Raw genomic sequence first — 26862 nt, 5'->3', positions numbered from 1 at the left:
CCAGCATCTCTGCCACACGAAATATCAAGCAAAAGCAGCGGACGAGTGCCTAACATCGATCAGGCGAGTCATCAATACCTGGCAAATGAAGAGCGACACACCAGTGCCTCCTACACACACACATACACACAATGACACAAGCAAATAAAACAGAGTCGTTGAAGACTCGACGGAAGCAGAGCAATCCAAGCATAGCATATCTCGATCTTCTCCTGTGCGTGATGAAGCTTTCATGGAAGGGATTGCTACCTACCTACATGAAGAAAAGAAGAATACAGGTGTGATCCATCACTAAAAGCAGACCATATATATCAGGTACACACATGACATCCGTAGGATTGACAATAACGTTGTTACAGGAAGGACAGGTTAATTAATGTGCAGTATGATGGATGGATGACTTAGTTACCTGAGCACGGAGGTTCGGAGCTGCTTCTTCTTGTAGTACGCTGATGAATAGCTGGGCTCGTAGTGGGAAGGGTGGTGACCAGCCGATTCCCCGTCCCACTCAAGGCCATCCCACCAGTCCTTCTCACAATCCACCACTGGCAGCGCGCCTCGGCAGCGCCCAACAGCTGGTAGGCGCTTGAGGCCCCAGCATCCCCTGATCTTGACAGTCTTGAGATTGGGCGCCAACATCCTGCGTCCACAGATGCGCTGCAGCTTGGGTAGCTCATACAGGTGGATGCGCTTCAGGCTAGGGAATTCTCTTGGTTCTTCCTGCTGCTGTGATTTTGAAATAGATGGGAAGACCTCCCTGAGGTCCCCGCAACACACGATCTCAAGGGTTTCCAAGCTACGGCATCCGTTGGTATTTTCTGTGAGCCTGGGACAGTAATCTAGGTGTAAGGATGAAAGATGCTCAAAGGAACTTTGTCCAGGACGAAGCCGGGATGTTGTGCTTCAGTCCCAGATGTAGCGTGCCTTTGGGAGTTGGGATGCCCAGAATGTCTCCAGATACTAGAAAATATTGGGATTTTTACATATTTACCATTATTACGATCGCCACTTACAGGAATCGCAATCTTAGAATGACACTTACAAATTTAGCCGTTTTAGTTCGCGCTCCTTTCATTTTTACCACTTTCGCCTATGTGGCACACCAGCTCGTGCTGACACGCTGGCACCGGCACGGGAAATGACCCCGCTGCCCCCGGCCTTCTTTCAATTAGATGCGCCGTTGCCCTATCCCTTTTCACCCTCCCCATTTCGTTCGCCGCCGCCTCCTTCCTCTGCCCGCCCGCCGCCCCCATCCTACACGTCGCCACCGCCACGGCCACCACGGACGGCAACCTTGGTGTTCTTCGGCACATCCATCATCGACGGATCGAAGGTACGTGCCCTACTTTGTAACTGGGACACAGAGCCCGCGCCGAGTAGGGTTAGGGATTAGGTTAATGTTCGCTGATTTCGTCTTGCTCTGCTATTTTCTTCATAGGCGATTGATGTAGTACGTCTTCATCTGATCCGTGTCGCAATGGCCACTGGTGATTGCCCTTCTTGGTAAGCACTTTACCACAGTAGGTTTGTAGTACTTAGTCTGTACTTGCTCATGTTTTTCCATGTCTATGATGATGCCAGGATCGATCCTGACAGTGCATTTAGGCTAGTTGTTAAGGTTGGTCCATATGTTGCTCATGAATATGGTCCAGTGGTCATGGCAGAGCAGCAGCATGACATCTGGTTTGATAGGAACGATCAGTATTCTCTTGCTAAATTCCATGATGATTTATCAACAAAGACTATCCGGGGGTCTTCTCAAACACTTGCAGTCTGGGTTGTAGACCAAGAGACTGGCTCTGAGTGGAAGCTTAGGAGGGATGAACATGTGCAGCAAATGATTAAGGACCACTGGGATGAGAGGGTGGCTTTTCTTATAGTTGATGTTGTCAAGAAATGTGTGTGTAATGACAATGCTAGTTCAGCTGCTTCTAGAGCTAGATGTGTCTCTGGTGTGACTAATGAACATAGTGCAGAGCCTAATGATGTTGAAGGCTGTGGTGATACTTGTAGCACCCCCCCATGATGAACAACCTATAGTAGTAGTTGATTGGAGCATTCTAACCATTCAAGAGAACCCTAAAGATGATGGTACTGCTACACAGCTTGTTGATGAGGATCAGATATATGAGGCTATGGGATTCAAGGAAGCTGAGGCAAGAGAGGAAGAACATGGTACACAAGAGGTGCGAATTCCAGCTATGTCAGCATAGATGCATGAAGACATGAATGCAGCAGCTGTTGATGTTGATGACATTGCTCATGAAGAGCCACTGTATGAATGGGACAGGGACAATTCTGATATGAGTGTAGGCACTGTGTATCCCAACATGGAGGAGCTTAGGCTAGCAATTAAACAATATGCTATAAAAAGGGAGTTTGAGCTTGTTACTGAGCATTCAGACAAAGAAAGATACAGGGTCTGTTGTGGTGCTCTAGGCTGCCCATGGAAACTTAGAGCCAGAACCCAACATGATGGCACTGTCAAGGTACATTTTCTAATTTTATACACATGTTTGTTGTAGTTTTTGTTTGCATTGCATCTTCTCCATTGAACTGGTGGTTTGAAGCCTTTCAATTATACTTATGTATGGCTTTTTTTGTACATGCAGATTCAAATAAATAAACAAGATCATAAGTGTGCATCTACACAAAGGGTTGAGGCTAACACTATGGCCTTAATAAAATGGGTGGCAGAGAGAGCAGTTCAATTCTTAAAGAAGAAGTCATCAATGGGGGCTATAGAGATGAAAAAGGAGTTGAAATTCAAATATGGTATTGACATCCCCTACCAGACAGTGTACAATGGGACTAGGAGAGCATCTGAAAAGCTTTTTGGTAACTGGAATGATTCTTTCGATTAGTTGTATAGGATAAAGGCTGAGATAGAACTAAGATCACCTGGTAGTGTGGTAGAGATAGACACTATCACAGATGATGAAGGCAAAGTTAGGTTTAGCAGATTCTTCTGTGCATTCAAAGCAAGTATAGATGGTTTTTTGAATGGCTGTAGGCCTTATATCAGTGTAGACTCCACTGCTCTGAATGGGTCCTAGAATGGCCACATGCCAGCAGCCTTAGCTCTAGATGGCCATAACTGGTTGTTTCCTTTAGCATTTGGCTTCTTTGACTCTGAGACAAAAGACAATTGGGTTTGGTTTATGGAACAACTTAGGAAAGCAATTGGACCCATGGAGCACTTAGCAATCTGCACAGATGCATGCAAGGGTTTGGAGTCAGCTGTAAAAAGTGTGTTTCTAGATGCAGAGTGGAGAGAATGCTTTAGGCATTTGATGGAGAATATGAAGAAGTACTACACAAGTGATGTGTATGGCAAGAATATGTGGCCTGCAGCTAGAGCATATTCCCCACATAAGTTCAAGTACTTCTTTGACAAAGTGTTGGCAGCTAGTCCAGAGGTGCAGAAATGGCTTGATGAGCACCATCCATTTCTTTGGGCAAGAAGCAAGTTCTCTGCTGATATCAAGTGTGACTACATAAACAACAATCTAGCAGAATCTTGGAATGCTTGGATCAAAGAGCACAAAGACCTGCCTATGCACTGCATGGTAGATGCCATTAGAGAGCAGATAATGATCTTGTTTGCCAAAAGAAGGAAGATTTCTATAGCATTGCCTCCTGGTATATTGCGGGCTATCATCTATCAGCTCAATGCTGCCTCCAGGGGACTAGGTCACATGCATGTTTCCAAAGGCCACCCTACTGAAGTTGAGGTCACTGAGGTGTACAAAGATGAAGAAGTTAGAAGGCATGTTGTGTACTTACCTCAGAAAATTTGCACTTGTAGGCAGTGGCAACTAACTGGTAAACCATGTCCACATGCACTGACAGTTATCACCAGCATGAGGAACCCTGACATGGGATCCTTTGTGGACAACTATTATTCTGTGGCCAAGTTTCAAGCAGCATATGCAGGTATAATTCCAAGCATCACTGATAGGAATCAATGGCCTGAGGTGGCCAAGGGGTACAAAGTCCACCCTCCACTATAGAAAAAGAAAGAGCCTGGAAGATTGAGGAAAAATAAGATGAAACCAGCAAGGGAGACAGGAAGCAAAGCAATTAGGCAAGTCAGGTGCCCAAACTGTAAAGAGTATGGTCACAGGGCTAGTAGCTGGAAGTGTCCCCACACTGGAACAAAGAAAAGGTGCCTTCTAACTGTGATTTACTTGTTTTTGTTTTTTTGTAAATTGTAACCACTGACCCTACACTTTGTAGGAAGAGAGCAAGTAAGAAGAAACCAGCCAAGGTTGGGAGGAAGAAGGCCAAGACATCTGGTGGGGATGAAGCACTAACTCCAAGAACAAGAGCAGCATTGGCAAGAGAAGCATCAGCAAAAGCTAAGATGGAGGCCCTGGAAGCACAAATGAAGGCAGAAGCAGCAAGGGAACTAGCAGAAGCAGCAGCAAGGGAGGAAATGGAAGCTACAAGAAATGAATTTGCAGCAGCAAGGGAAGAAGGAGGAGGCCTGGAACTAATGGCTTTGGAAGCTGTTCTACCAGAAACACCAATTAGAGCACTGTTTGCACAAGATGAAGTCCAACCTAAGCCTATGAAGAAAATTATACCAAGGAGGAAGCAGTTAGCAACTAAAGTGAAGAAAACTCCACCACCTAAGAAGAATGGAGAGAAGGACAAGGGGAAGGGCAAGGCCAAGGCCAAGTGACCATGGATGGTCTTTTATGCAATGATCTGTAACTTTTGTGTTCAATGGCATGTAATTTATGTTATATACTTAAATGGGCACAGAAACAGTAAGCATGGTGCCCTTATTTTGGTAGTGAAGAACATCTCAGTTATGTGATGGCAAACCAGCCCCTATTTGAATGTCAAGAACATCTTATTTATGTAATGTAATGGCAAACAATTAACCCCTATTTCAATGTCAGCTTGCAGTTGCTCTTTTTCATTACAAGTTGGTTGTAACTGCTCATTCACTGAAAACAGCTCCAACTGCTCATTCATTTGAAACTGAGAATGCACAATTCCAACTGCTCATTCATTCAAGCATACTGGACAACCAATTTCATTGAAATAAAAGGGTTCATTGTCATACAAAGTCACTACATCAGCTCATCATAGATTTGAAAACTACTCCAAACACAACAACCACAAGACAAACAATGACATAGTTCATTTTTGACATCATCTTCTCAAGCTTCTTCTCCAGTGCCTCAGTCTTCAGGTCCTTCAAGCCCTCCACCCCCAGATGGGCGCCTTCACTGTGCTCTTCTCCTCCCTCCTCCACCAGTTCCTCAATCTCCTCGCAGCAGATCCTGATGATCTTCTTGTCGACCAATTCATCGAAATAAGCCTTCTGGAACCTATAGAAGCTACAGAGCTGCGGATTGTGCAAAAAAAAGAAATAAATAAGACAAGCTAGGGCTAGAATGAAGAAAAAAGGAAAATCACCAAAACTCACCCCGTTTCTAGGGCATTTGAAGAAGATGCGGCCCTTGTTTCGAGTGTCCTGCACCACGCGAAGCTCAATCACACGAGCGAGCTTGCAATCGGGGCAGACAATCAAGGGGAGCCCTGTTTCCGTACCAACCGGATAGCCACAAACCTAGCGACCGCGGAACTCAGCCTCCTCGTCGGCCTACTCGAGCTGGATGACTCCGCCCTATGCGACATGGTTGTCGTCCGTGGTGGCCGTGGCGGTGGAGACGAGTAGGATGGGGGCGGCGGGCAGGCAGAGGAAGGAGGCGGCGGCGAACGAAATGGGGAGGGGGAAAAGGGAGAGGGCAACGGCGCGTCTAATTGAAAGATGGCCGGGGGCAGCGGGGTCATTTCCCGTGCCGGTGCCAGCATGTCAGCACGAGCTGGCGTGCCACATAGGCGAAAGTGGTAAAAATGAAAGGAACGCGAACTAAAACGGCTAAATTTATAAGCGTCATTCTAAGAGTGCGATTCCTGTAAGTGACGATCGTAATAATGGTAAATATGTAAAAAGCCCGAAAATATTGCGTCCTGTCTGGCTTGTAGTGAAAACAACGCCTTCCAAGTTGGGGCATCTCACGAATCAGCACCATTTTAGTACATCCCAATTCAAATTTGCTTCAGCAGAAGTAGGTGCAGGCCCTGGGAGACATGTGATGAACAGGCTATCATGCAAGTGCAAGGTCTTAGCATCCCTGCTCACAAGTGCTGGTAGAGTTGTGGCTCTATTTATTAACTGTTCGGTCTGTGGCTCATCTTGTCTGCTAATGTAGCAGTGAGCCCAATCAGAATCCTCAGGAATAGGCGGGCAACCCCATAACCACTTGCTCCTCCTCATCACTAAGGCGGCCTTAAAGACATCTCTATTGGCATCATCATCAGCTTGCGAGTTGCTGCCGTTAGATGTGGAAATGATGATGATGTCATCAGCGTACAAGCTTCCACCTGGTTTGTGCACATTTACAGCAGCAGTGCCATAACCACCACTAGTATTAATTCCTTGATCAGTACCTTTATGACCTGCTGGTCCAGTAGATGAAATCTCCACGTGCAACCATTTTCCATGTCTCTAGCTTTCAAGTGAACGAAAAAGCATTGGATCCCTAATGGAAATATACGAATCCGAGTCGATGAATGTTCGGTCGTCCTTGCCACACACCGTTGCTGATGATGACCCTATACTAATACTTGAACCGTCACTAGCAGTAGCCTCTTGTTTGTTGGATTTTCCTTCTTCCCTGTCCAATGCTGCATAGGTGGTAGTGGTGGTGTCGATGCGCAAAATCTCCAACCATATCTCCTGTGGCCATAATATCGCGCACAGCTTCTCACATCCTAACAAGCAGAGTCGCCTGAGGCCCCAGGCTTGCTTTGCACTAAGGTCAAGAGTTCTAATTGCTGTACCAGACATGTCCAGCTCCACAAGCCTACCAAACAACGCTCTCAATAATAGGCTCTTCAATCTAGTGTGCCCCTGGAAGGAGATCCTCTTTATCTTATTACTGGTATTGACACTGCTGATCAAAGTAAATGACTCTAGTGCCAGGGGTAGGGCGTTGCAGTCAATTAGCTCCAGGTCACTACAACCATCAAGGATGACTGTCGTAAGGATGTGCCAACTTGACAGGTCTGGGAAAAACGATGATGCTACCACTGGTGGAGATACTTGCTGATTTCTTTTACCACTAGTACCATCATCATCATCATCATTGTCCGGAGCAGCCTCATTTGGAATATCGGCCACCACTCGAAGCTTGATTAGCCTACGTCTGTTGCTTCCGGGACCACTGCAACGATGTAGATGCATCATGCTCTGGTTACCAGCTCCTTTCACATTCAACTCCCTGAGGTCAACCATCAGATCCAACATGTCTTTCGATAGCAGCCAGTACCAGTCCGTATAACTCAGTTCTAGCACCCATAGATTCTGGAACCATGCTCCGCCGTTTTGTTGACTATAGTCTCTATGATGATGCCATTCCTTTTCTTCACCAAGGTCTTGTGCGTCATTGTTTTTGCAGTGGTCAAGCAGGAGGAATCTTTGGTTGCTGCAACTCGCGAAGGGAGGAGATAAAAAACTGAAGGTGCAGTGAGAGAGATGAATCACACGCAGATTGGTCGTTCTATCTGAATGCTCAAACATGCCTGCTTCTAGAACCCGCCGGGTTCTGTTGTGATCATTTGATGGTCCACTTGTTCTACAGAAGAAGGATGTTGCCTGAGATGTCAATTGGACTTCCGTTGAATTCTGGTTGGTAACTGAAACCCAGCGTTTGATACACCTCTTCTGTTCACCACCCAGCGCTTCACAGATTCCTTCAGTACACTCACTACAAAAGTCCAGGCTCATGTTCCTCTGCAAAGCACCGCTGATCTCCCATGCTGACCTACCACCATCAGTGCCTTCCTATATAGTCCCATCACATACCCAATAGTTAGAGCCATGGGACTCCCAGTTGATGCTCACATTGTGTTTCAGTGCCCTATACAAGATGCATTCAATGACAATTTTTGGGCTCATGTCAGGTTCAGGGACACCTGTGTACTTACCAACCTCCTCGGTCTCTGCATATAGAGCATGCCTAATGACTTGATACATAGCAACTTCATCTCCCTCAAGAAATGGTGATGGAATAACACATACAGCTGCATGGCTCCATTTAGCTGACTCCACATTATTCAACTAAAAAAGGTCTCCATGCCCATCTTTGGCATGATGCCACAACCTGTCTCGGGATGTCCACAACACCCTCCTGCCCAATTGCCCCATTACAGGGACACCGGCCTCCCACAGATCGATATAGCTGCCACTCCCATTGTGCAAAACCACAAGGAATCTGCGAGCCATAAGTTCATTCATGATGGCTGCTCTGACATAAGGAATCACAGCTCTATCGTCCTGCTCCACCCCATCAAAATCCTCCTCCTCATCATGCTGGTCAAAGAGTGCCATCACCTGCGGGGGTAGCTCAATTTCCTCTGCAATCACCTTCAGTAGGGCTCTCTTGCTCTTCCACTGTGAGACATCGACGTGGATGATCTTTCCCAAGTCCCTTGCTGTCCCCGTGTCAGCCAACCCAGATGATGATCTTAGTTTTTTTACGACAGCTTTTTTTTTTAGAAAAGAGAATATATTAATATCCCAGCTTCTGCATCGATCAATGCATATAGTTGTTCCTTATTATAGACAAGAATAAAACGGTCCAAGGAATCTAAAAAAACAAAGTTTTGAGCCATAGCGAAAACACAAGCTTTTCCAAAAAAACACAACTAAAAAGCAAGTCTGTTGCTGAATCGTCAGCCGTATCTAGCAAACATCTCCATCGCAATTGTCTCAATAGATCTACATCCCATCTTCATCGAATGGTGATCCTCCTCCTTCTGTAGTAGGGACCAAGACCTGGCCCAGTAAGTCCCCCTGAAGATAACCTGCAAATAAGATGGTGCTAGGATCTTGTCAAACACAATGTCATTACGAGTTAACCAAATTGCCCAACATATAGTACTTGCACCCACAAGAATTTGAGATTTTAGTTTCCTATTTACCCCATCCAACCAACCTGTAAATAAATTGTGTACACTAGTTGGAGGTATTAGATTAAAGGAAACCGAAACAATTCTTCACATGAATTTAGCATAATGACAATCAAAGAGTAAATGTTGTATGGACTCATTTGAAGAACAGAAACAACACCTCCTATCTCCTTGCCACTGTCGCCTCGCCAAATTATCTTTTGTTAAAATTACTCCCTTGTAGAAGTACCACATGAAAACTTTGATTTTGAGATGTAGTTTAAGTTTCCAGATTAAAGTACTATACGGTACAGCTTGTGTTCCTAACAAAGTTCTGTACATGGAGTTGACTGAGTACAGCCCATTGTGATGTAGCCCTCACACAAAGCGATCTCTGGATCGTTAGTTGTACATCTACAACCGTGGCCACCACTTTGTGCCATGCTCGCAAATTCGCACCCATCAGAGATCTCTTGAAGGCTACATTTAATGGCATTGTAGCCAACACTGACCTTACAGCCGCACTTTTTCTTCTCACAATGTTATATAGTGTAGGGAAGAGCGATTTTAGAGGGCACGGTCTTATTCACGAATCCTCCTAAAAACGCACTTGAGACCCATCACCTAGATCAAACTTACCCATCGAGAGGAACTCCTCCTTGACCTTCATGAGGCCAGCCCAAAACTAAGAATCCCTGGGCTTGTATTGAACCTGTGTTCAGGTTTTGTCCCTTAAATATTTATTCGTAAGTAATTGCTGTCAGACCCCGTCTTCATTAATTAGTTTAAAAAGTCATTTGCTTAGGAGACACTTATTGTGAACATCTAAATTTAAGACTCCCAACCCTCCTTGGTCTTTGGGTGTACAAACTACCTCCCATTTCGTCAATCTATATTTTTTCTTGTGTTCATCACTCTGCCAAAAAAACCGAGATCTAAAATAGTCTAACTTTTTCAAAACCCCTCTAGGTATTTAAAAAAAGGACATAATGAACATGGGAATACTGCTTAGAACAGAGTTAATTAGGACAAGCCTCCCACCTACCGACATCTTACTCCTCCAACAGCTTAGTCTCTTTTGAAATCTTTTCTCAACATGTTTCCAGTCCCTATTCATGAGCTTTCTATGGTGCATAGAAATTCCTAGGTATCTAAAGGGTAACGACCCTGCATTACACCCAAAGATTTGAGTATACTCATTTTGATTAGCTTTAGCTGCTCTAAAGCAAAATAATTCACTTTTATGAAAGTTGATCTTTAGCCCTGATAACTGTTCAAAAGCACAAAGCAAGAGCTTCATGTTTTTGACCCTCTCTATATCATTATCCATAAATATAATAGTGTTATCTATGTACTAAAGGACCGAGAGTCTGTCCTCCACCAGATGCAGAACAACCCCTTCAATTTGTTCAGCTTCTTTTGCTCAAGAAATAAGGATAGCTAGCATATCAACCACTGTATTAAAAAGGATTGGAGATAACTGATCTCCCTGACACACTCCTTTCCTTGTTTGGAAATAATAGCCTAAATTATCATTGACCTTTATTGCAACACTCCCTCTAGACATGACTTTTGAAATCCATTCACACCAAGTTAATGAGAATCCTTTCATCCTGAGGACTTGCTGTATGAAAGGCCACTTTAGCTTATCATATGCTTTCTCAAAGTCTAGCTTTAAGATGACACCATTTTGTTTTTTCCTATACAACTCATGAATATTTTCATATAAAATCACAACTCCTTCCATTATATAGCGACCCAGAATAAAGGCCATCTGAGACGGTTCTATCAGCTTGTCAGCCACTTTCAAAATTCTATTATTTAGCAATTTCGTGAAAATCTTAAAGCCCACATTTAAGAGACAAATAGGCCTATATTGTTGTATCCGAATTGCATCAGAGATCTTAGGCAATAAAGTAATTACCCCAAAGTTTAAACTATGAATAGGCAATCTACCAGCATAGAATTCAAAAAAGAGGCTCATCAAATCCGTCTTCACAACCTCCCAAAAGAATTGATAAAATTCAGCGGGAAAGCCATCCAGACCAGATGCCTTGTTATGTTCCATATCAAAGACTGCCACTTTAACCTCCTCCTCACTGAATAGAGCCACCAATACTTCATTCTCCTCCACCGACACTTGAGGTATGTCGTGCCTCAAAGTCTCGTCCATTGAGAAAGAATTCTGTACATGAGGTCCAAACAGCCCTTTATAGTACTCAGTTATATAATCTTTCAAGTTCGCGTCCCCTACAATAATTCCTTCTTCCTGTTCTAGCTATACAATTTTTGTTTTCCTGTGTCTCTCATTTGCCACCATATGGAAATACTTAGTATTATCATCCCCTTGCAATAACTTTGTTGCTTTTGATCGTTGGAGCCAATATATCTCCTCCTCTCTGAGCAACTTAGTTAATTGCTCTTTAAGATGACGTCTAAGTTCCCCCTCTTGATGTGACAACAAATTAGTATCTGCCTTTCTGTCAAACGCATCTATCTTAGCCAACAGATCTGATTTGAGCCTTTTGTTCTGGTGAGCCAAATTTCTAGCCCAACCTCTAAGGAACCGTCGCAATCTCCAACTCTTATTTAGCCACCGTTCCATGGGTGATCTACCCCTATTTTTAGACTCCTAAACCTCCTTCACTAATTCAAAGAAACCATCCCTTGACAACCACCCTAACTCAAATTTAAAATTTCTAACATTGCCTCTATGAGATGGTTCCCCTCCATCTAGCAAAAGCGGTGTGTGATCTGAGATTTCCTGGGTGAGTGCCTGAATAGAAGCAAGTGGAAATTTTTGTTCCCACTCTGTTGTTACCAAGATACGGTCCAGCTTTTCATAAGTTGGAACCTCCGCATAATTAGCCCACGTGTATTTTCTACATGTCATCTCTAATTCTTTTAAATTCAATGTTTCAATAATAGCATTAAACAAAAGTGGCCACTTGTTATTATATCTTGAGTTGTTTTTTTCTGACGGGTTCCTGATTATATTAAAATCCCCCCTACTAAGAAAGGTAGATCTCCACAGCTAGTACACGCTCGTGCTAGTTCTGATAGAAAGTGTTCTTTGTGCTCCTCTTGAGCTGCGCCATATACAAACAAGAGGGCCCATCGAAAACCATCTACTTTGTTTTTTAAGACAAACTTGAGATGGTAGTCACCATTGATAATATTTTCAACTTCAAAACATCCTTGATTTATCCCCATTAGCATCCCCCGGATATACCCCCGGGGCACCACCAATGCCAAACAAAATCAGCCCCTGCATAGAAATTTTTCAGACACTGAGTCGAGAAACTATTTCTGTTGATTTCTGATAGAACTATAAAATCAAGTTTATTATCTTCGACCACATCATGTAAAAAGGTATATTTAGCCAAGTCACGCAACCCTCTACAATTCCAAAACACACCTTTCATTGGAATATTTTTTCTTTGCAGCAACCTTCTTATTGAGGAGTTTCTTTTTCTTCTTACTCTTTGCCACTTTGATGGGGTACATCAACAAGTACTCCATCAAGGCCCGCACTATTATTGTCCATCACCTCCTCCGTTAAGTCACCACAGAGTGGACTGATAGTGGAGGTGTCAGGATCAATCTCATCCTCCTCAGAATCAATTTCGTTGTCATGTGTAATTAAGAGATTAGAAGATTTCATCCTTTCTTTTTCTACCTCTTTGATTAACATTACAGACCTGAGTTAAATTTTCATTGTCACCTAAACTGATCCCCACTCTCTTTAAGTTTTGCTCAATACGAATGTTAGAAAAAGAACAAAATGACTTTATTTTTGCATTACCTTCATTTTCCTCAAGGTTCTTAATGGCAACCCTTTCTTCTGCTTTCTCAAGAGAGTCAACATCAGCCACGTCCGCATTCCGCTTGCTGTGCCGCACTGGGGTAAGCTCACCATCTGATAGAATTGCCAATGTCATGACACTCCCCAATTCTTTTGTTTCCCCACCATCAGCTGAGACTCCGCTTCTAACATGGCGTCAAGAAGGGCCCCAAGGTGTTGAGCACCATCTGCAATCCCTCCTGCTGCCCCCATCAGACTGTCCCACTGAAACATGCACTTGTTCCTCAATCATGAAAGACGGCTGCTTGAGACTTTGTTGTGAGTTAAGGGCTGCACCCACGGTTGCACCTGCATTCTATGCCATGAACTCCTCTGTAGGCTGCTGCTTTTGGCCCATTGCACTGCCTGAAGTCTACCCCTTCTCCTGCACCTTCAGTTGATCCACCATGCCCTGCTGCCCACTCGGCCTGACTAACTATGAAGGCCGCTGCAGTAAGCGTCCTGGCGCAAAATGGCCTGCCACAGATGTAGCACTCTTCACATTCACCGAGTGACCCCTTTTCACTCCTACCAAATCGTGTGCCGCCTCACTTAGTTCATTCTCCACGCCTAACAAATCATCCTCAGAGAAATCTATATCCATCTGTGCCTCAGGGACATTGACTTCTTTTCCTTTTATGCTATTATTCCCTATAGTTCCCCCACTTGCATCCGAAGTAAGATTACCTCCATTATTTTGTGGCTCTCTCATTTTAGTGTCCTTTGCTGCCCCATTGGCAAGATCACCGTTCCCATCATCTTGGGTGCTCCAAATGCTCCGCAACCCAATATTTGGCAAGTAAGGTTCAACCCAAAAGATCAATTGGAAATATCTATTGCCAATAATAACATCTAGTTTGGTCGGAATTGTCTCAGGTTCTAGCACAGCCATTGTGAACCGCCCAAACCTACTCGCTCTGGTAGCCACCATATCCACTTCCTGAGTGACACCAAAAAGAGTTCCTAGTTCCCATAGAATGACATATTCCTTTAAAATTGTTGGGAGGTTCATAACACGCATCTAGACCACTGGTAGAGCGTGTCCAAAATACTCTTCTTCTTCCTTAAACTCTTGAAACTTGAGAGTCACCCCTTCTTTCATTTCTGCATTAAGCCTCGTCATCTTTGTAAGATCTCCTTTTGTTGGAAAAAGAGCCTTGAAATCAGAACTACTGTGCCGTTTCACTTCCCAAGCAAAAGTGTCAGAAACCAACACACGCAAGAATGCGGCAACATCCTCTTCTGTTAAATTTTTGCTAGAAGTCAAAATTAAAGCCATTCTAGAATCTCTCTTTGTTGGTTGAATTGGTGAATGCGGAATATGAAAACCGGCAAGTGCATTAGCAAACTGACCAACCAACTGGGCTACCGGTTTCGGTTGTTTGAGAATCGGGCACCGACTCATGGCATGCTCAGTGCTTCTGCAAATATCACAAAACATTGACGCCGTGCAATCGAACATTAGGTGTCCCTTCACTCCACACCGTCTGCACATTTTAGTAGTGGTTGTCCTCTGGATCACACCCGTAGCACCAGCAGTAGTCATACCAATCACCGAGTTCTCAACATGTACCTCACCTATTCCTGCAGCCGACGAGGAGCCCTGCAAAATTTGAGATTCTTGTATGTTTTCAGTTCTAACCACACTATGTTCAGTCCCTGCTGCCCCTTTCCTTGGTAGTTGCTGCTGATCGACATTGATGGCTTGCTGCTCCTGTAAATCCAGCCCTGGTTGTGGCACTGAAGACTGAACCATCATCCCTGAAGCTACTGGTTGGATCTGAGGTATATGCTGCTATTGATTCTGAATCAGCCCATGATGCATCACATGTTGTTGCGGTTGTCCATGCTGCTGCGGTTGCCCATGAGTCGATATCTGCTGTCGTTGTTGTCCTTGCTGCATCACATGTTGTTGTTGTTGTCCATGCTAATGCGTTTGCCCATGAGTCTGTCGTTGCTGAATCGGTACCTGGTGGGGAGCCAGCACTTGCTGCGGCAGTCCTTGAGGTGGCACCCGCTGCCGTTGATAACCGCGACTCTGTCGGTACCCGCCATTCCATCTACGAGCTCCATTGCCTCCGTGCCTACCTCATTGTCCTTGCTCATACTCCCACCCGAGGCCATAATTAGGTGGATGAATCCTGAGGTTAGGATTGAAGTGCTGACTGTTGAAGAGAGCGCCGTCGTCCTCGTGATGATTGTAGCCGTATCTAGCTCCATAGCCGGTACCGTAGCCATGACGACCACCACGCGCGCCGCCACTGCGTCCACCACCGCGACCCGCTCCATACGCCCTTCCTCCAGTGCCAGCACCCTTATTGCCGATGATGTTGCCCCCCGCACCACCCGCACCCGCCGCTGCCATGCCTCCACGTACCGCCTAGACGTACGAAGGAGAAAACGAATAGGGAGTGGCGGCTAGGGTTCTTTTGTTGATTGCGTCAAGATCGCAGGTGTGGAGCAGAAACCACGGCGCAAGTTTCCCTAAGTGACACCTCCTTCATCTAATTTCGATCGGTCTGCAAGGCCCACTTTGGACCCCATCGGAAGGCCCACCGGCCAGTGCGGTTGAAATGGATCAGAACGTGGAAACCGGATCGCCTGCAAATTGATTTTGAATCACCAATCGCGTGATCCCGTGGGACTCTACCATCTTCAACGACACCGGTAGCGGCGAAGAACGAAGAACTGCAGACAACGTACCCCTCATCACCTGATGTTTTCCACGCTTGATCTTTACTGCACAATCCCCAAGGGTCATCGTCGGCGACTCCCTTGGCTGTGGTAATTTCCCAGACCACGGCATCATGGCATATACTGTCTGAGCTGAGTCAGCCCTTATGGAAGGGAAGATGGGCACTGGCTCTTTGAAGGAAGAGGGTACTTCAAGCCCAACCTAGAGATAGGTTGGGTTGCGCGTCCACACCACGGCTAGTCTGTCAACTTTTGGGGATATCCCCGCCGGGCAGGTGAGAACAGACTATCGGACGTTAGCTAGAGCTGAAGTGAGGGGGAAGGTATATTGAGAACTTGGTTTCAGACAGTTTACCAAGGAGAATATCAGGACATGCAAACGGGTGAAATAAAGAAATCAGCTCCTAAGAAATTACGGACATTGGACTCTACTTAGGAGGGAAGACCAAGAAGCCATTAGCCCGAGGTTTACTACAAGAGTTTAAGAGATGGGCGACAAGAAGGCGGTCACCAGCTACTACTAATGGGATTCCCACTCACAGATGAGACCCATTAGAAGTGGTTGTCCCCTGGCACTACCGGGAGGGTGCCTGGCCGGGGTTCGAAAGGACCCTAATAGTTAGCAACTGGGCAGGGGGGGCGAGGTATACCTACGATGACGCTGGCTCCATACCAGGAAGCTCCCTATACTATAGGTATAGGGGGGGAAAGAAGGTATGGATTTCCTAGTAAAGCATTGGTTTGAGAAGGAGAGGAGGGAATAGGAAATCCAGGCTAAGGCCATTAGGAATTATGCGCATAGAATTCCATCACCAAATTTTACAATCACAAAATTTGTAAAATTTGAGAGCTTGGAAAGGTGATTCGGGCAAACCCCTTATAAAAGGTTTTCCCCTGAACCCCCTTTCCAAAAATAGATGGAACAGTGCACCTATCTTTATCTGATTTAATTCAGTGGTTAGGTGCACTACTATGACATAAATAGCCTACTCCGTTAAGGGATAAACATAGGTCACAACTGATAAACCGCTCCCTTAACGGAAAAGACAAGCCTACTCCTTCCCTAGAAACGGGGACTCGATCCCGCTCTCTTCGCCGAACCCCCCTCTCGGGTAAATCGAGGAAGGTTCTTCTCCGTTCACTCCATTGCTTTTTCGGATTTCCATACCTTCCCGGGAGGTGAAGCAGAGGATGGGCATATAATTCTATTGTTTATTTATAACTAAATAGAATTTAGGTTAGGGTATAACCCATATAAATAAAAGTATAGATCCCTGTCTATACTATTATTTATATTTACTAACTTCACCTCCTGGAGAGATGGTTGTCTTACTACCCTTCGAGTCCAATCTCAGGGTAGCGCTTAGGCAGGGTTTACTTTCCCTAAGGTCGGTCGTCTTCCCAAGGGGAAGATCTCCCTTATCTCTTCCCAACCTGGCAGGTTGGGTCCTTCCTATTGCTTTCCTATTAATTGGAATTTCTCCCTTTGGTCGGATACTATTTTATCTTCTTCTTTAGGTTATTCCCTTCGGTCAACCCTAAATAAGTTGATTGGCAGGTATCAAGATTGGGAGGTTTATAAAAAAAGATATCCATCGGATATTACATATAATGGTGATCGAGATCACCCATTGGAAATCTCTATTTCAATCGAATGCGGAAACTAGACTTACGAACTAGATTTCTTGGCGATGGGAGCCAGCTCAAAAGGTATTCGATAAATCTAATCGGAAGCCAATAGTACGTCGGGGGACGTTGCTTCTACCAGGGTAAATATCTACGATCACAACCTAGGATAAGCAGAATTTAAGACAAATGATTGGGTACTTGGAAGCTGCTACCCGTAGCTTTCATTGTTTAGCATTGCTTTTCCTAATACTTGCCTACCAGCCAGGCGCCCCAGGGGACGACGGCACCATAACCTATTATCCTTGCAGTCTCGGGTATTAGGATGGCAAAGGCAGTGTTGAGCAATGATACTTCCAAGTATATGATGGGATCACGTAAGCTGGTGCTTGACCCACATTCAACGATCTTTGCCCAAAGGATGCTTTCTAAAGTGTGATCACTAAAGTGACTAGCCAGATACTGTCTGAGCTGAGTCAGCCCTGATGGAAGGGAAGATGGGCACTGGCTCTTTGAAGGAAGAGGGTACTTCAAGCCCAACCTAGAGATAGGTTGGGTTGCACGTCCACACCACGGCTAGTCTGTCGACTTTTGGGGATATCCCCGCCGGGCAGGTGAGAACAGACTATCGGACGTTAGCTAGAGCTGAAGCGAGGGGGAAGGTAGATTGAGAACTTGGTTTCGGACAGTTTACTAAGGAGAATATCAGGACAGGCAGACGGGTGAAATAAAGAAATCAGCTCTTGGATCAAACGGAGGGCAGGTCCTACTTCCTAAGAAATTGCGGACATTGGACTCTACTTAGGAGGGAAGACCGAGAAGCCATTAGCCCGAGGTTTACTACAAGAGTTTAAGAGATGGGCGACAAGAAGGCGGTCACCAGCTGCTACTAATGGGATTCCCACTCACAGATGAGACCCATTAGAAGTGGTTGTCCCCTGGCACTACCGGGAGGGTGCCTGGCCAGGGTTCGAAAGGACCCTAACAATTAGCAACTGGGCAGGGGGGCGAGGTATACCTACGACGACGCTGGCTCCATACCGGGAAGCTCCCTATACTATAGGTATAGGGGGGGAAAGAAGGTATGGATTTCCTAGTAAAGCATTGGTTTGAGAAGGAGAGGAGGGAATAGGAAATCCAGGATAAGGCCATTAGGAATTCTGCGCATAGAATTCCATCACCAAATTTTACAATCGCAAAATTTGTAAAATTTGAGAGCTTGGATCTATTGATACAGGGTGTATATCCAGTAATAACAGGCTTCACTAAATTCACCCCTATTGTAGAATGCATCTTTGAAGGGGCTTCTCTCACTATAGCAATATCGCATGCTGTTAAATTAACATATGACCCTTATGGGGAGGAAACGCCTTTACTAGAACCAAAGGAGATCGTTTATAAGGAAATAATAGATATAATCAATGTTTTTATGGAAAATTACAAAATAGCTGTTATAACTGGAGTTACTATAAGAGCGTTTAGCACCAATTTCAAACCACCTGGTGAGGTGGAAAGACCATCATTGGATGAGTCTGATCAATCACTTTTTGATATTATCCTTAGATATAATTCTATCCAGAACATGAAATGTACCCCTTCGAGTGATAAACTGGGGAAGGCCCCTTACATAAAAAAGAGAAAGCCACCACGAAATAATAAGAAATTCAATGTCTTCATGGTTGGCGATATTGAGACCTTACGCTATCCAATGGGGAAAGACGGGATAGACTCCCATCTAGCTTATGCTGCAGGCTATATGGTTGTTACACCTGGTCGAAAACCTGTTAAGGGGGACATAAATCGGTACTACGCCGAAGACTATAAACCCATTTTGCTTGATCCACTGGAAAAGAGCGGGAAGCTCCTATCAGATATGATAGAAAGCATCTTATCTTATAGAAGAAAGCATCGTAGCTCTATAACCCTATACTTCCATAACATGGCAAAGTTCGATGGTATAGTACTATTGCGCCATTTGGCCTTATTTCATAATGATCTGCATATTGAACAGATATGCAAAAACTCTAGGATATACGAGATTTCAATCTATTCCATATCTGGAGTGAAACAGAGAAAGAGACTGATGATCAGAATCCTAGATTCCTGCATGGTTTTGCCTGGAACTTTAGAGGAACTCGCTGTTAGCTTTTGCCCAAATGAAAAAGGAAAGGGGAAGATCGAACACGATAGTGTCACTCTTGACACGCTGGGTAAAAAGAGGGAAGAATATCTTGAATATATGGATCAAGATATACTATTACTAGGCCATATTATGCAAAAGGCTCAGTCAATTAATATTGCAGAGTACAACATTGATATAGTCAGTATGATGACAATATCCTCATTTGCTATGACCATATTTAGAACAAATTATTATGATGACCTCAATCATCGAATTTTCATTCCGAATGAAAACGCTGACAATTTCATTCGTTGTGGGTTCTACGGAGGGCATGCCGATATGTATATTCCCTATGGGGAGGGTTTGTACATCTACGACATTAACTCACTTTATCCGAGTGTCATGGAATCTAATGATATGCCGGGTGGCGAACCCCTTTGGCATAGTGATCTCTCTGAAAAGACATCTGGGATGAAATTACATGAAATGTTTGGCTTCATTAAAGCCTTGGTTGTATGTCCTGACGACATGCAAAGGCCATTTCTACCTTATAGAGGGGATGAGAAAACTCTCTTTTTCCCTACGGGAACGTTTGACGGGGTCTACTTTAGCGAGGAGTTGAAGTATGCTGTTTCCTTAGGGTACAGGGTCTACCCCCTCTCTGGGTATCTCTTTACTAGAATGGAAACCCCCTTCAAGGGATTTGTGAGTGATATATACCAAAAAAGGCTTGAGGCCAAGAAAAAGGGGGAGAATGCTAAAGCTTTCATTCTCAAAACGAGCATGAATAGTCTTTTTGGTCGTTTCGGTATATCTCCGGAAAGCACCATAAGCAAAATTGTTTCAGAGGATGAAGCCATCAAGGCGTCTATGACGATGCCAGGATTCATAAACTATGAAATTCTCGGGAATAAAAAATGCACTATATCGTACAAGTCAAAACCATCTCAGGATGGAGAATGGAAACCCCCATCCAATTCCGCTGTTCATATATCGGCAGCTATAACAGCCTATGCCCGAATTCAAATGTATCCATATATTAGCAGGGAGGATTGCTACTACACGGATACTGATAGTATCATCATCAAATCCCCTCTTCCAGAGGAAGATGTCTCTCCTACGGAGATTGGGAAGTTCAAACTAGAGAAGTTTGTTCCGAAAGGTATCTTTTTGGCGCCTAAAGCGTATTATGTTTACCCGAGTGCTAGTGAAGCAGAAATTATCAAGCATAAGGGATTGGGTAAAGCAATGGCTACTCAGAATTGGTTCGAATCCATGCTGGAGGCCCCAGAGCTGAAAAAGACATTCATTTATGAAAAAAAGTTCCATCGAAATTGGCCTGAACTATTAGTTCAATGTAGAGATTTCCAAATCACTATTGGACTAAACAGTAAGAAGCGGAGACATATCCTTAACAGTGAGGGTCGGTTAGTAGGAACAAAACCAATACATGTTGGTACAGATGAGTTCAAAAACTTGGGGCCTACCCCCCATCTGGCTATAACCGCTGTTTTGGAAGAAAACAAGTGACTAATTAGTGAATTAAGAAATATCAATTCTAGCAGTGTTGGTCATAACACCGCCAAACAGGGTGATATGACACCGGGGGATACCGAGAATAACACCGGGGAGAAGAAACCATAGTAAACACCTATAAGTTAGGACTGTAGAAAGTCCAGAACAACTGTGTGGAGTTTAGGGATAAATCGTGGGGGCCGAATCCCCGCGATCAGTTGTGGCCTAAGAGAACTGTCGCCATTTCTTGCACAATGAATTTACGAGTTATTTTACACAATGAATTTACAAGCAGATAAGTTTTTCCTATCGGGTAAGTATTTCCTATCGATGCTCTTTTGATTTGAATCCGGAAGAGGGCTAGCGGACGAAACTTTAGCTCGAAAGCAGCTCGAGGTGCCCCTCCATACTTTCTCCTTCATAAGGACAAAACCTGTCAAAACACTTATGCGCCCTTCTCAATGGGGGAGCTCCCCGGATAAAATAGGGACGGGCACAACGTGGACCAACCGTTGAGTTGTCAAATTGGATTACAAATCCTCGTATCTCCATACCGAAACACGCCCATCCTCGTGTAGTAATATCGCCTTTTCTCCGTTACATGCCGGCAAGCAGCCATAGTCTTCTGAAGATAAGAACTCAAAATCCCCATCTAGATCGATTTCATCTAATAGAGTAATAACAGTCTCATCTTCGAATGTAAATGAATCATTCTTCTTGATTGCTATAATCACTTCATGACCCCATCGGGTATATGTTATTCCAGGATACTTCTCCTCTATCACTGTATCGAACTTTCTTTGATAGAAAAGATGGAAAATCACATTGGTGATTTCACCTATTGGAGGGATTAGATTGAACGGTATAATCTTCTTACTATTCATATCATAGATTGATAGAAAGAGAATCTGTTTAAGTAAATTCAAAACGACCCCTTTGCTCGTTACATTATCAAAACATTTCAATATACGAGAGTTCCTTGCTTGATTCATACAAGGTGACAAGTCTATCAAGACTAGTTTGTCGACATTTTGCTGTCTATTCAAGAAAGCGTAGTGCATGCACTTGACATCATTCAATGTTTCAACGTTAGTGGTAATAGGTGAAATATTTTCTGAACCTATTCTTCTTATTAATACCCGGGATAACGCCGTCATTAGGAATAAATCAGTTGGTTCTCTACACTGATACACCCCGATCATTTCATCTCCATCCTGAACCCATTCATTCATCCATAAATACCCCAGTGATGCTTGCGTGAAAAGCATATCATAGAGGAAAGAAGGAATTTCCGATTTCCTATATTGATAATAATCAATTGGACTTAAAAGGAAGTTGTCTTTTACAAGCAATTCCGTTTGCAAACGCTCCATCCTGAAAGGTAGCACCCCTCTTTCCCTCCATTCATCGTTATAGATAGACTCAATTGCTGATAAAAGCATCAACTTATTTCCATCATTACATGAGGTCGTTAACGGTGTTGTTTTACCTGTTGAAAATATCCGATAAATAGTTATTGTTCTAATAAGAAAGCCCATCATTCTATCAGTATACATCATATTACCCCTCCTACCGGATTTGGAACTATTCCCTTTAGGCCTAGGGCGGTCGGGCCCACCCGTTCAAGGATGTCAGACGACTGAAAGATGCTAGAGGATTGAAACTCATACCTGAGAGCCTCACGGAACTTAATGATATGATGACCTTCTATTTTATCCAATTCATAAAGTCCCTTTACCAAATCCTGTATGGAGTCTGGTACCACACTAGTATGTAAAAACACAGACAAACCATCCCAAATATGGTAATTCATCCATAGTTTTCTAAACGAACCACCTAATTTCACAATGGTAAATAGATTGCCATAAATGAAGCTTATGCTGTCAGGGGTTTATTGGGACATGAGTATATGTAACACACAATCTGAGGCATCATAGCCTATGATTCCAGCGCAGTGGGCCTCGAGTCCTCCTAATTCTGTCATGAACCCATTAATTAGTGATTCCGCCGCATTGTTTAGGGCTTTCCACATAGTTCCTTGTGAACTTATTAGCTCATTACTCATGGGAGTAATCCCCAAATTTCTATTTATAAATTCCATCATCATGGAATGATTTTCCATAATAGCTGGGCTGACTTCAACCATTGGAATGCCCCCATCCAAAGTACCGGTTCGTGGATTGTAAAAAAATGATTTATTCGATATTATCTCTAATTTGTCTGGACTTACAATAGTTTTATATACCCCTCCTTAGGAAAAAGATTCCTGATAAGTTGTGTAGTAGGAACAGATTCAATGCTACCAAAGCCAAAATCTTGATTCCAAATTGGTGAAAACGCCAATCGAAAAGGATCTTGTTCGAAAGATTTATGAATTTGTTTGATGGTCTCATGGAAACCATTCAAATGCTCTGCATTATCGCTAATACGTCTCTTAAGATTGGTAAAGAAGTGAGTAGCCTGTGTGAGGCTAATGTGGATATTCATATTCATGATAATATATTTATTCTTATATAGTTAGTATTTCGGCGAATGTCGGGATTTTATTCAAAAGTTGCCTTTACCCGTGTGGTATGAGCCACCCTCTATGCAATTGCGAAGAGGCAGACAATGTTGTGCTAATTTATACGCATATGCTCACTACTGAGGTGGGGGACACCCACGTAAGTGAACAATCTTAAGGGGAGGAAACACTCAACCTTGCACTAACCTAAGGGATGCATAAAAAGCTGGCACCTTTATTTTGTTTTTCCCTTAAAGGGGCGAGACATATAATGCTACTAATATTTTATACATTAAACATCATAGAATGCTAATAAATTAGCACAACGTTGTCTGCCTCTTCGCAATTGCATAGAGGGTGGCTCATACCACACGGGTAAAGGCAACTTTTGAATAAAATCCCGACATTCGCCGAAATACTAACTATATAAGAATAAATATATTATCATGAATATGAATTTCCACATTAGTCTCACACAGGCTACTCACTTCTTTACCAATCTTAAGAGACGTATTAGCGATAATGCAGAGCATTTGAATGGTTTCCATGAGACCATCAAACAAATTCATAAATCTTTCGAACAAGATCCTTTTCTCATGGCTGATATAATATTTGAAGTAGGTGATGATCAATCAAGCTCAGATAGTGATCTATCAAGCACAGATAGTGATCAATCAAGCACGGATTCAGATCAATCAAGCACTCAAGGTCCGATAGATCGGGAGGAAGCAAAGGATAAAATTAGCAATACTAGGGGTACGAGTAAAATCAAAGATTGGTATGAAACCATAATTGCCCTATTGAATTGGGGAGGGGACGGTGGTGGAGGAGATAGTTCGCCCGGGATCCCATATCTAGGGATATGGAGGGTCCTTAAATCAGTTATTTCCCCCTGGATTAAACTATATAGTTACATTGATTATATACCAAGCTGGCTCCTCTACACGGTTATTGGCTGTTTAACCATATTTAAACTATATAGATTTATTTATTGGGTGTCGAAAATTAGTCAATTTGATATGCGCTGGATGTTACCATCATACGCATTATTTCGAGTCCCCTATGATAGCGCGATCCTCCCCACTGGCCGGCAAAGCTCCAGCACCGCAGGGGCGCGTGGTCGCCGTGGGAGCGTTCTCCAGCACCCTCTCTCCCTCTCACTATGACCGCGGACCCATCAGGTGCATCTTTGTCTATGGAGTGTTTGTGAGTACGGCAGATGCTCCCCACCCAAACCAGCCCTGGCAGTATATTACATCTCTTCGATTGTCCGCAGCCTCCAAAAGATGAATGATCTGCTCTGCTGCGTCATCTATGGTATCCGCTATGAATCTGATCCTCTGCAATAATTACTACTGGTTAATTTCAGAAAGCCTGGCGTATACTGTTCTGTATGTTACTAAGGGGCCGGATGTAGTATATTATATTATAGAGTTAAATACACCAGAGGTCTATTAACTTGCGATGAGGTTTTGGTTAGGTCCATCAACTTTTAAAGTGGCTTTTTGGATCCATAAACTTTGTATACCGTATCACATAGGTCCATATCCCGCCACGCGGGCTTCTCATGCTGACGTGGCCTGCTGACATGTCCTTCTAAAGCAGCTCTTGACAACGTATTTTGACAAACAGCTTGTGGGCGACGGCGACAGCTGACTACAGGCGCACGAGCAGGCACCGCCGTCGCTGCTGCGGCCGTCGTGCCCATGCGTGCCCAACCGGCCGCTCGCTTACCAGCGCCCTCCTCCAGCCGCCGCTCTTCCTCCTCGCCGTGGCGCGCCAGTGCGCGGCCGCGGTGCCCGCTGGCCGAAGCCGCCCACGCCGCACTCCCGCAACCCCGTCGACGCCACCACCTGGAGCCCCCTCGTCCCCATCAGGCCGCCGCACCGTCGGCTTCACCCGCAAGCTCGCGGCGGCCTCGTCACCAATCCGTGCCAATAGGAGCCCGCGAGTCGTGATCTCGTCTCGGCTTTGCAAACGCCGAACACCGCGACGACGCAGCCACGGTCCTCCTCCAGCCGCTCTTCCTCCTCGCCGTGACTCGCCGGGCAGGTCCGCCGGAGATGGCTGGCGAAGGTGGCGTTCAGCGTCGGGTCCGGGCGCGGGAACAGCCGGTCCTCGAAGGACGTGCAGTGGCCGAGCCCGATGGTGTGGCCGCCTGACAGCGCCACCAGGTCGGTCGCGTCCAGGTTGATCTTGGACAGCACGGCCAGCAGCGCCGGCACCGCGGCCGTCGGCGGCGGCGGCCCGCTCAGGACGTCCTGCTGCGTCGCGAAGCTCACGCTGTCGCGACGACCCAGGGGCACCTTGTAGGTGGGCCCGCCGGACTGCATATGGATACATGCAGGTATGTGGTGGGGTGGTTAACAAAAGAATTTTTTGTGCATGCATGCACGCGTATGTAGTTGACTTACCACGACGACGGAGTCGGGGCGGCGAGCGCGAGGACGTCGGAGCAGGAGACGACGGCGCCGCCGCACTCCTTCTGGAGGCGGTCGTGGATGTCGTTGATGGCCTTGAACGCGGTGGGGCGCAACGTGAGGTTGGGCGGCGCCTGCTGCTCGCCCGGCCCGGTGGCGGAGGCGTCGCAGCCCTGGACGAAGAAGTCGTGGAAGTGGAGGCGCAGGAGGCCGGCGGCGAGGCCGACGTCCCTGCGCACGGCGTCCTGCACGAAGCTCCGCACGATGGACTCCGCCTTGGGGCAGGTCCGGTTGTAGAAGTCGAAGGACAGGCCCGAGGCCAGCGGCGGCTGCCTCGAGTTGCCGTTGCCGTCCGCCGCGGTAGCCGTTGAGGAGAAGCAGATGAGGACGACGGCCACCGCGGCAGCGGCAGCGGCAGCGGCAGCGAGCGTAGCAGCACGAGACATGTCTCTAGCACGTACGGTGAGGTAGCGGAGCGAGTGTGGAGATCGAGCAACACTGGTACTGGTAATAGCAAGAGCCTAGGAGGAGGAGGCTTAGTTTTGTGGCTACGGTGGACAGGTCTCACCGTCTCAGTCCCCCCATCTTATACACGTAAAATTGCATGGCATGGTTAGTGTAGCTGTGACACTGATAGTCACCATCTTCTCCTCCTCCCTCTTACTCCTACGTGCATGGCATGGTTAGTGTAGCTGCCAGATAAAGGAGGCGTCTAGGTGTTAGTTTCTCGACGAGTGCTCTTGGCCAAATTAAACTGCCAGGCATGCATATGGGCGCGGTGCCATGCATACGCTTGTCACGTGCCTCGTGACTACATACTGACTACCCTTGCTAGAGGATAAGGATCGATATGGTGTAGCAGTAGCTAGCACGGGTGTATACATACTTACTGACTACCCCGACGGGATGGCGCCACTGCAGGTTGTCCTCGCGCCACTGCAGCCCCCGTCCTCGCGCCACTGCAGCCCCCGACAGGTTCAGCGTCGTGAGGTTGGCGAGATCCCCGAGCCCGACGGGATGGCGCCGGCGAGCAGGTTGTCCAACAGGTCGAGAGCCTGCAGAGCGCAGAGGCGGGACCACCGCGGCGGTACGGCACCGGCGAGCCGGTTCTTGAACAGGAACAGCTTCTCGAGCCGTGCGAGCTCGCCGAGCTCCGGCGGCAGCG

The 26862-nt window shown here is 45.4% G+C and overlaps 3 pseudogenes; 1 reads left to right on the top strand and 2 right to left on the bottom strand.

Moving 5' to 3' along the window:
* Positions 1-405: 405 nt before the first annotated feature.
* Positions 406-24985, bottom strand: LOC136461260 (uncharacterized; annotated as a pseudogene).
* LOC136459664 (uncharacterized) lies at positions 2972-4817 on the top strand (annotated as a pseudogene).
* Positions 24986-25324: 339 nt separating the features above from the next.
* LOC136459663 (cationic peroxidase SPC4-like) lies at positions 25325-26143 on the bottom strand (annotated as a pseudogene).
* Between the last annotated feature and the right edge of the window lie 719 nt (positions 26144-26862).

The sequence above is a fragment of the Miscanthus floridulus genome, chromosome 6 (genome assembly GCF_019320115.1).
Source record: "Miscanthus floridulus cultivar M001 chromosome 6, ASM1932011v1, whole genome shotgun sequence".
Taxonomy (NCBI): Eukaryota; Viridiplantae; Streptophyta; class Magnoliopsida; order Poales; family Poaceae; genus Miscanthus; species Miscanthus floridulus.
Note: the sequence above shows the minus strand (reverse complement) of the source record. Positions and strands in the feature narration are given on the sequence as shown.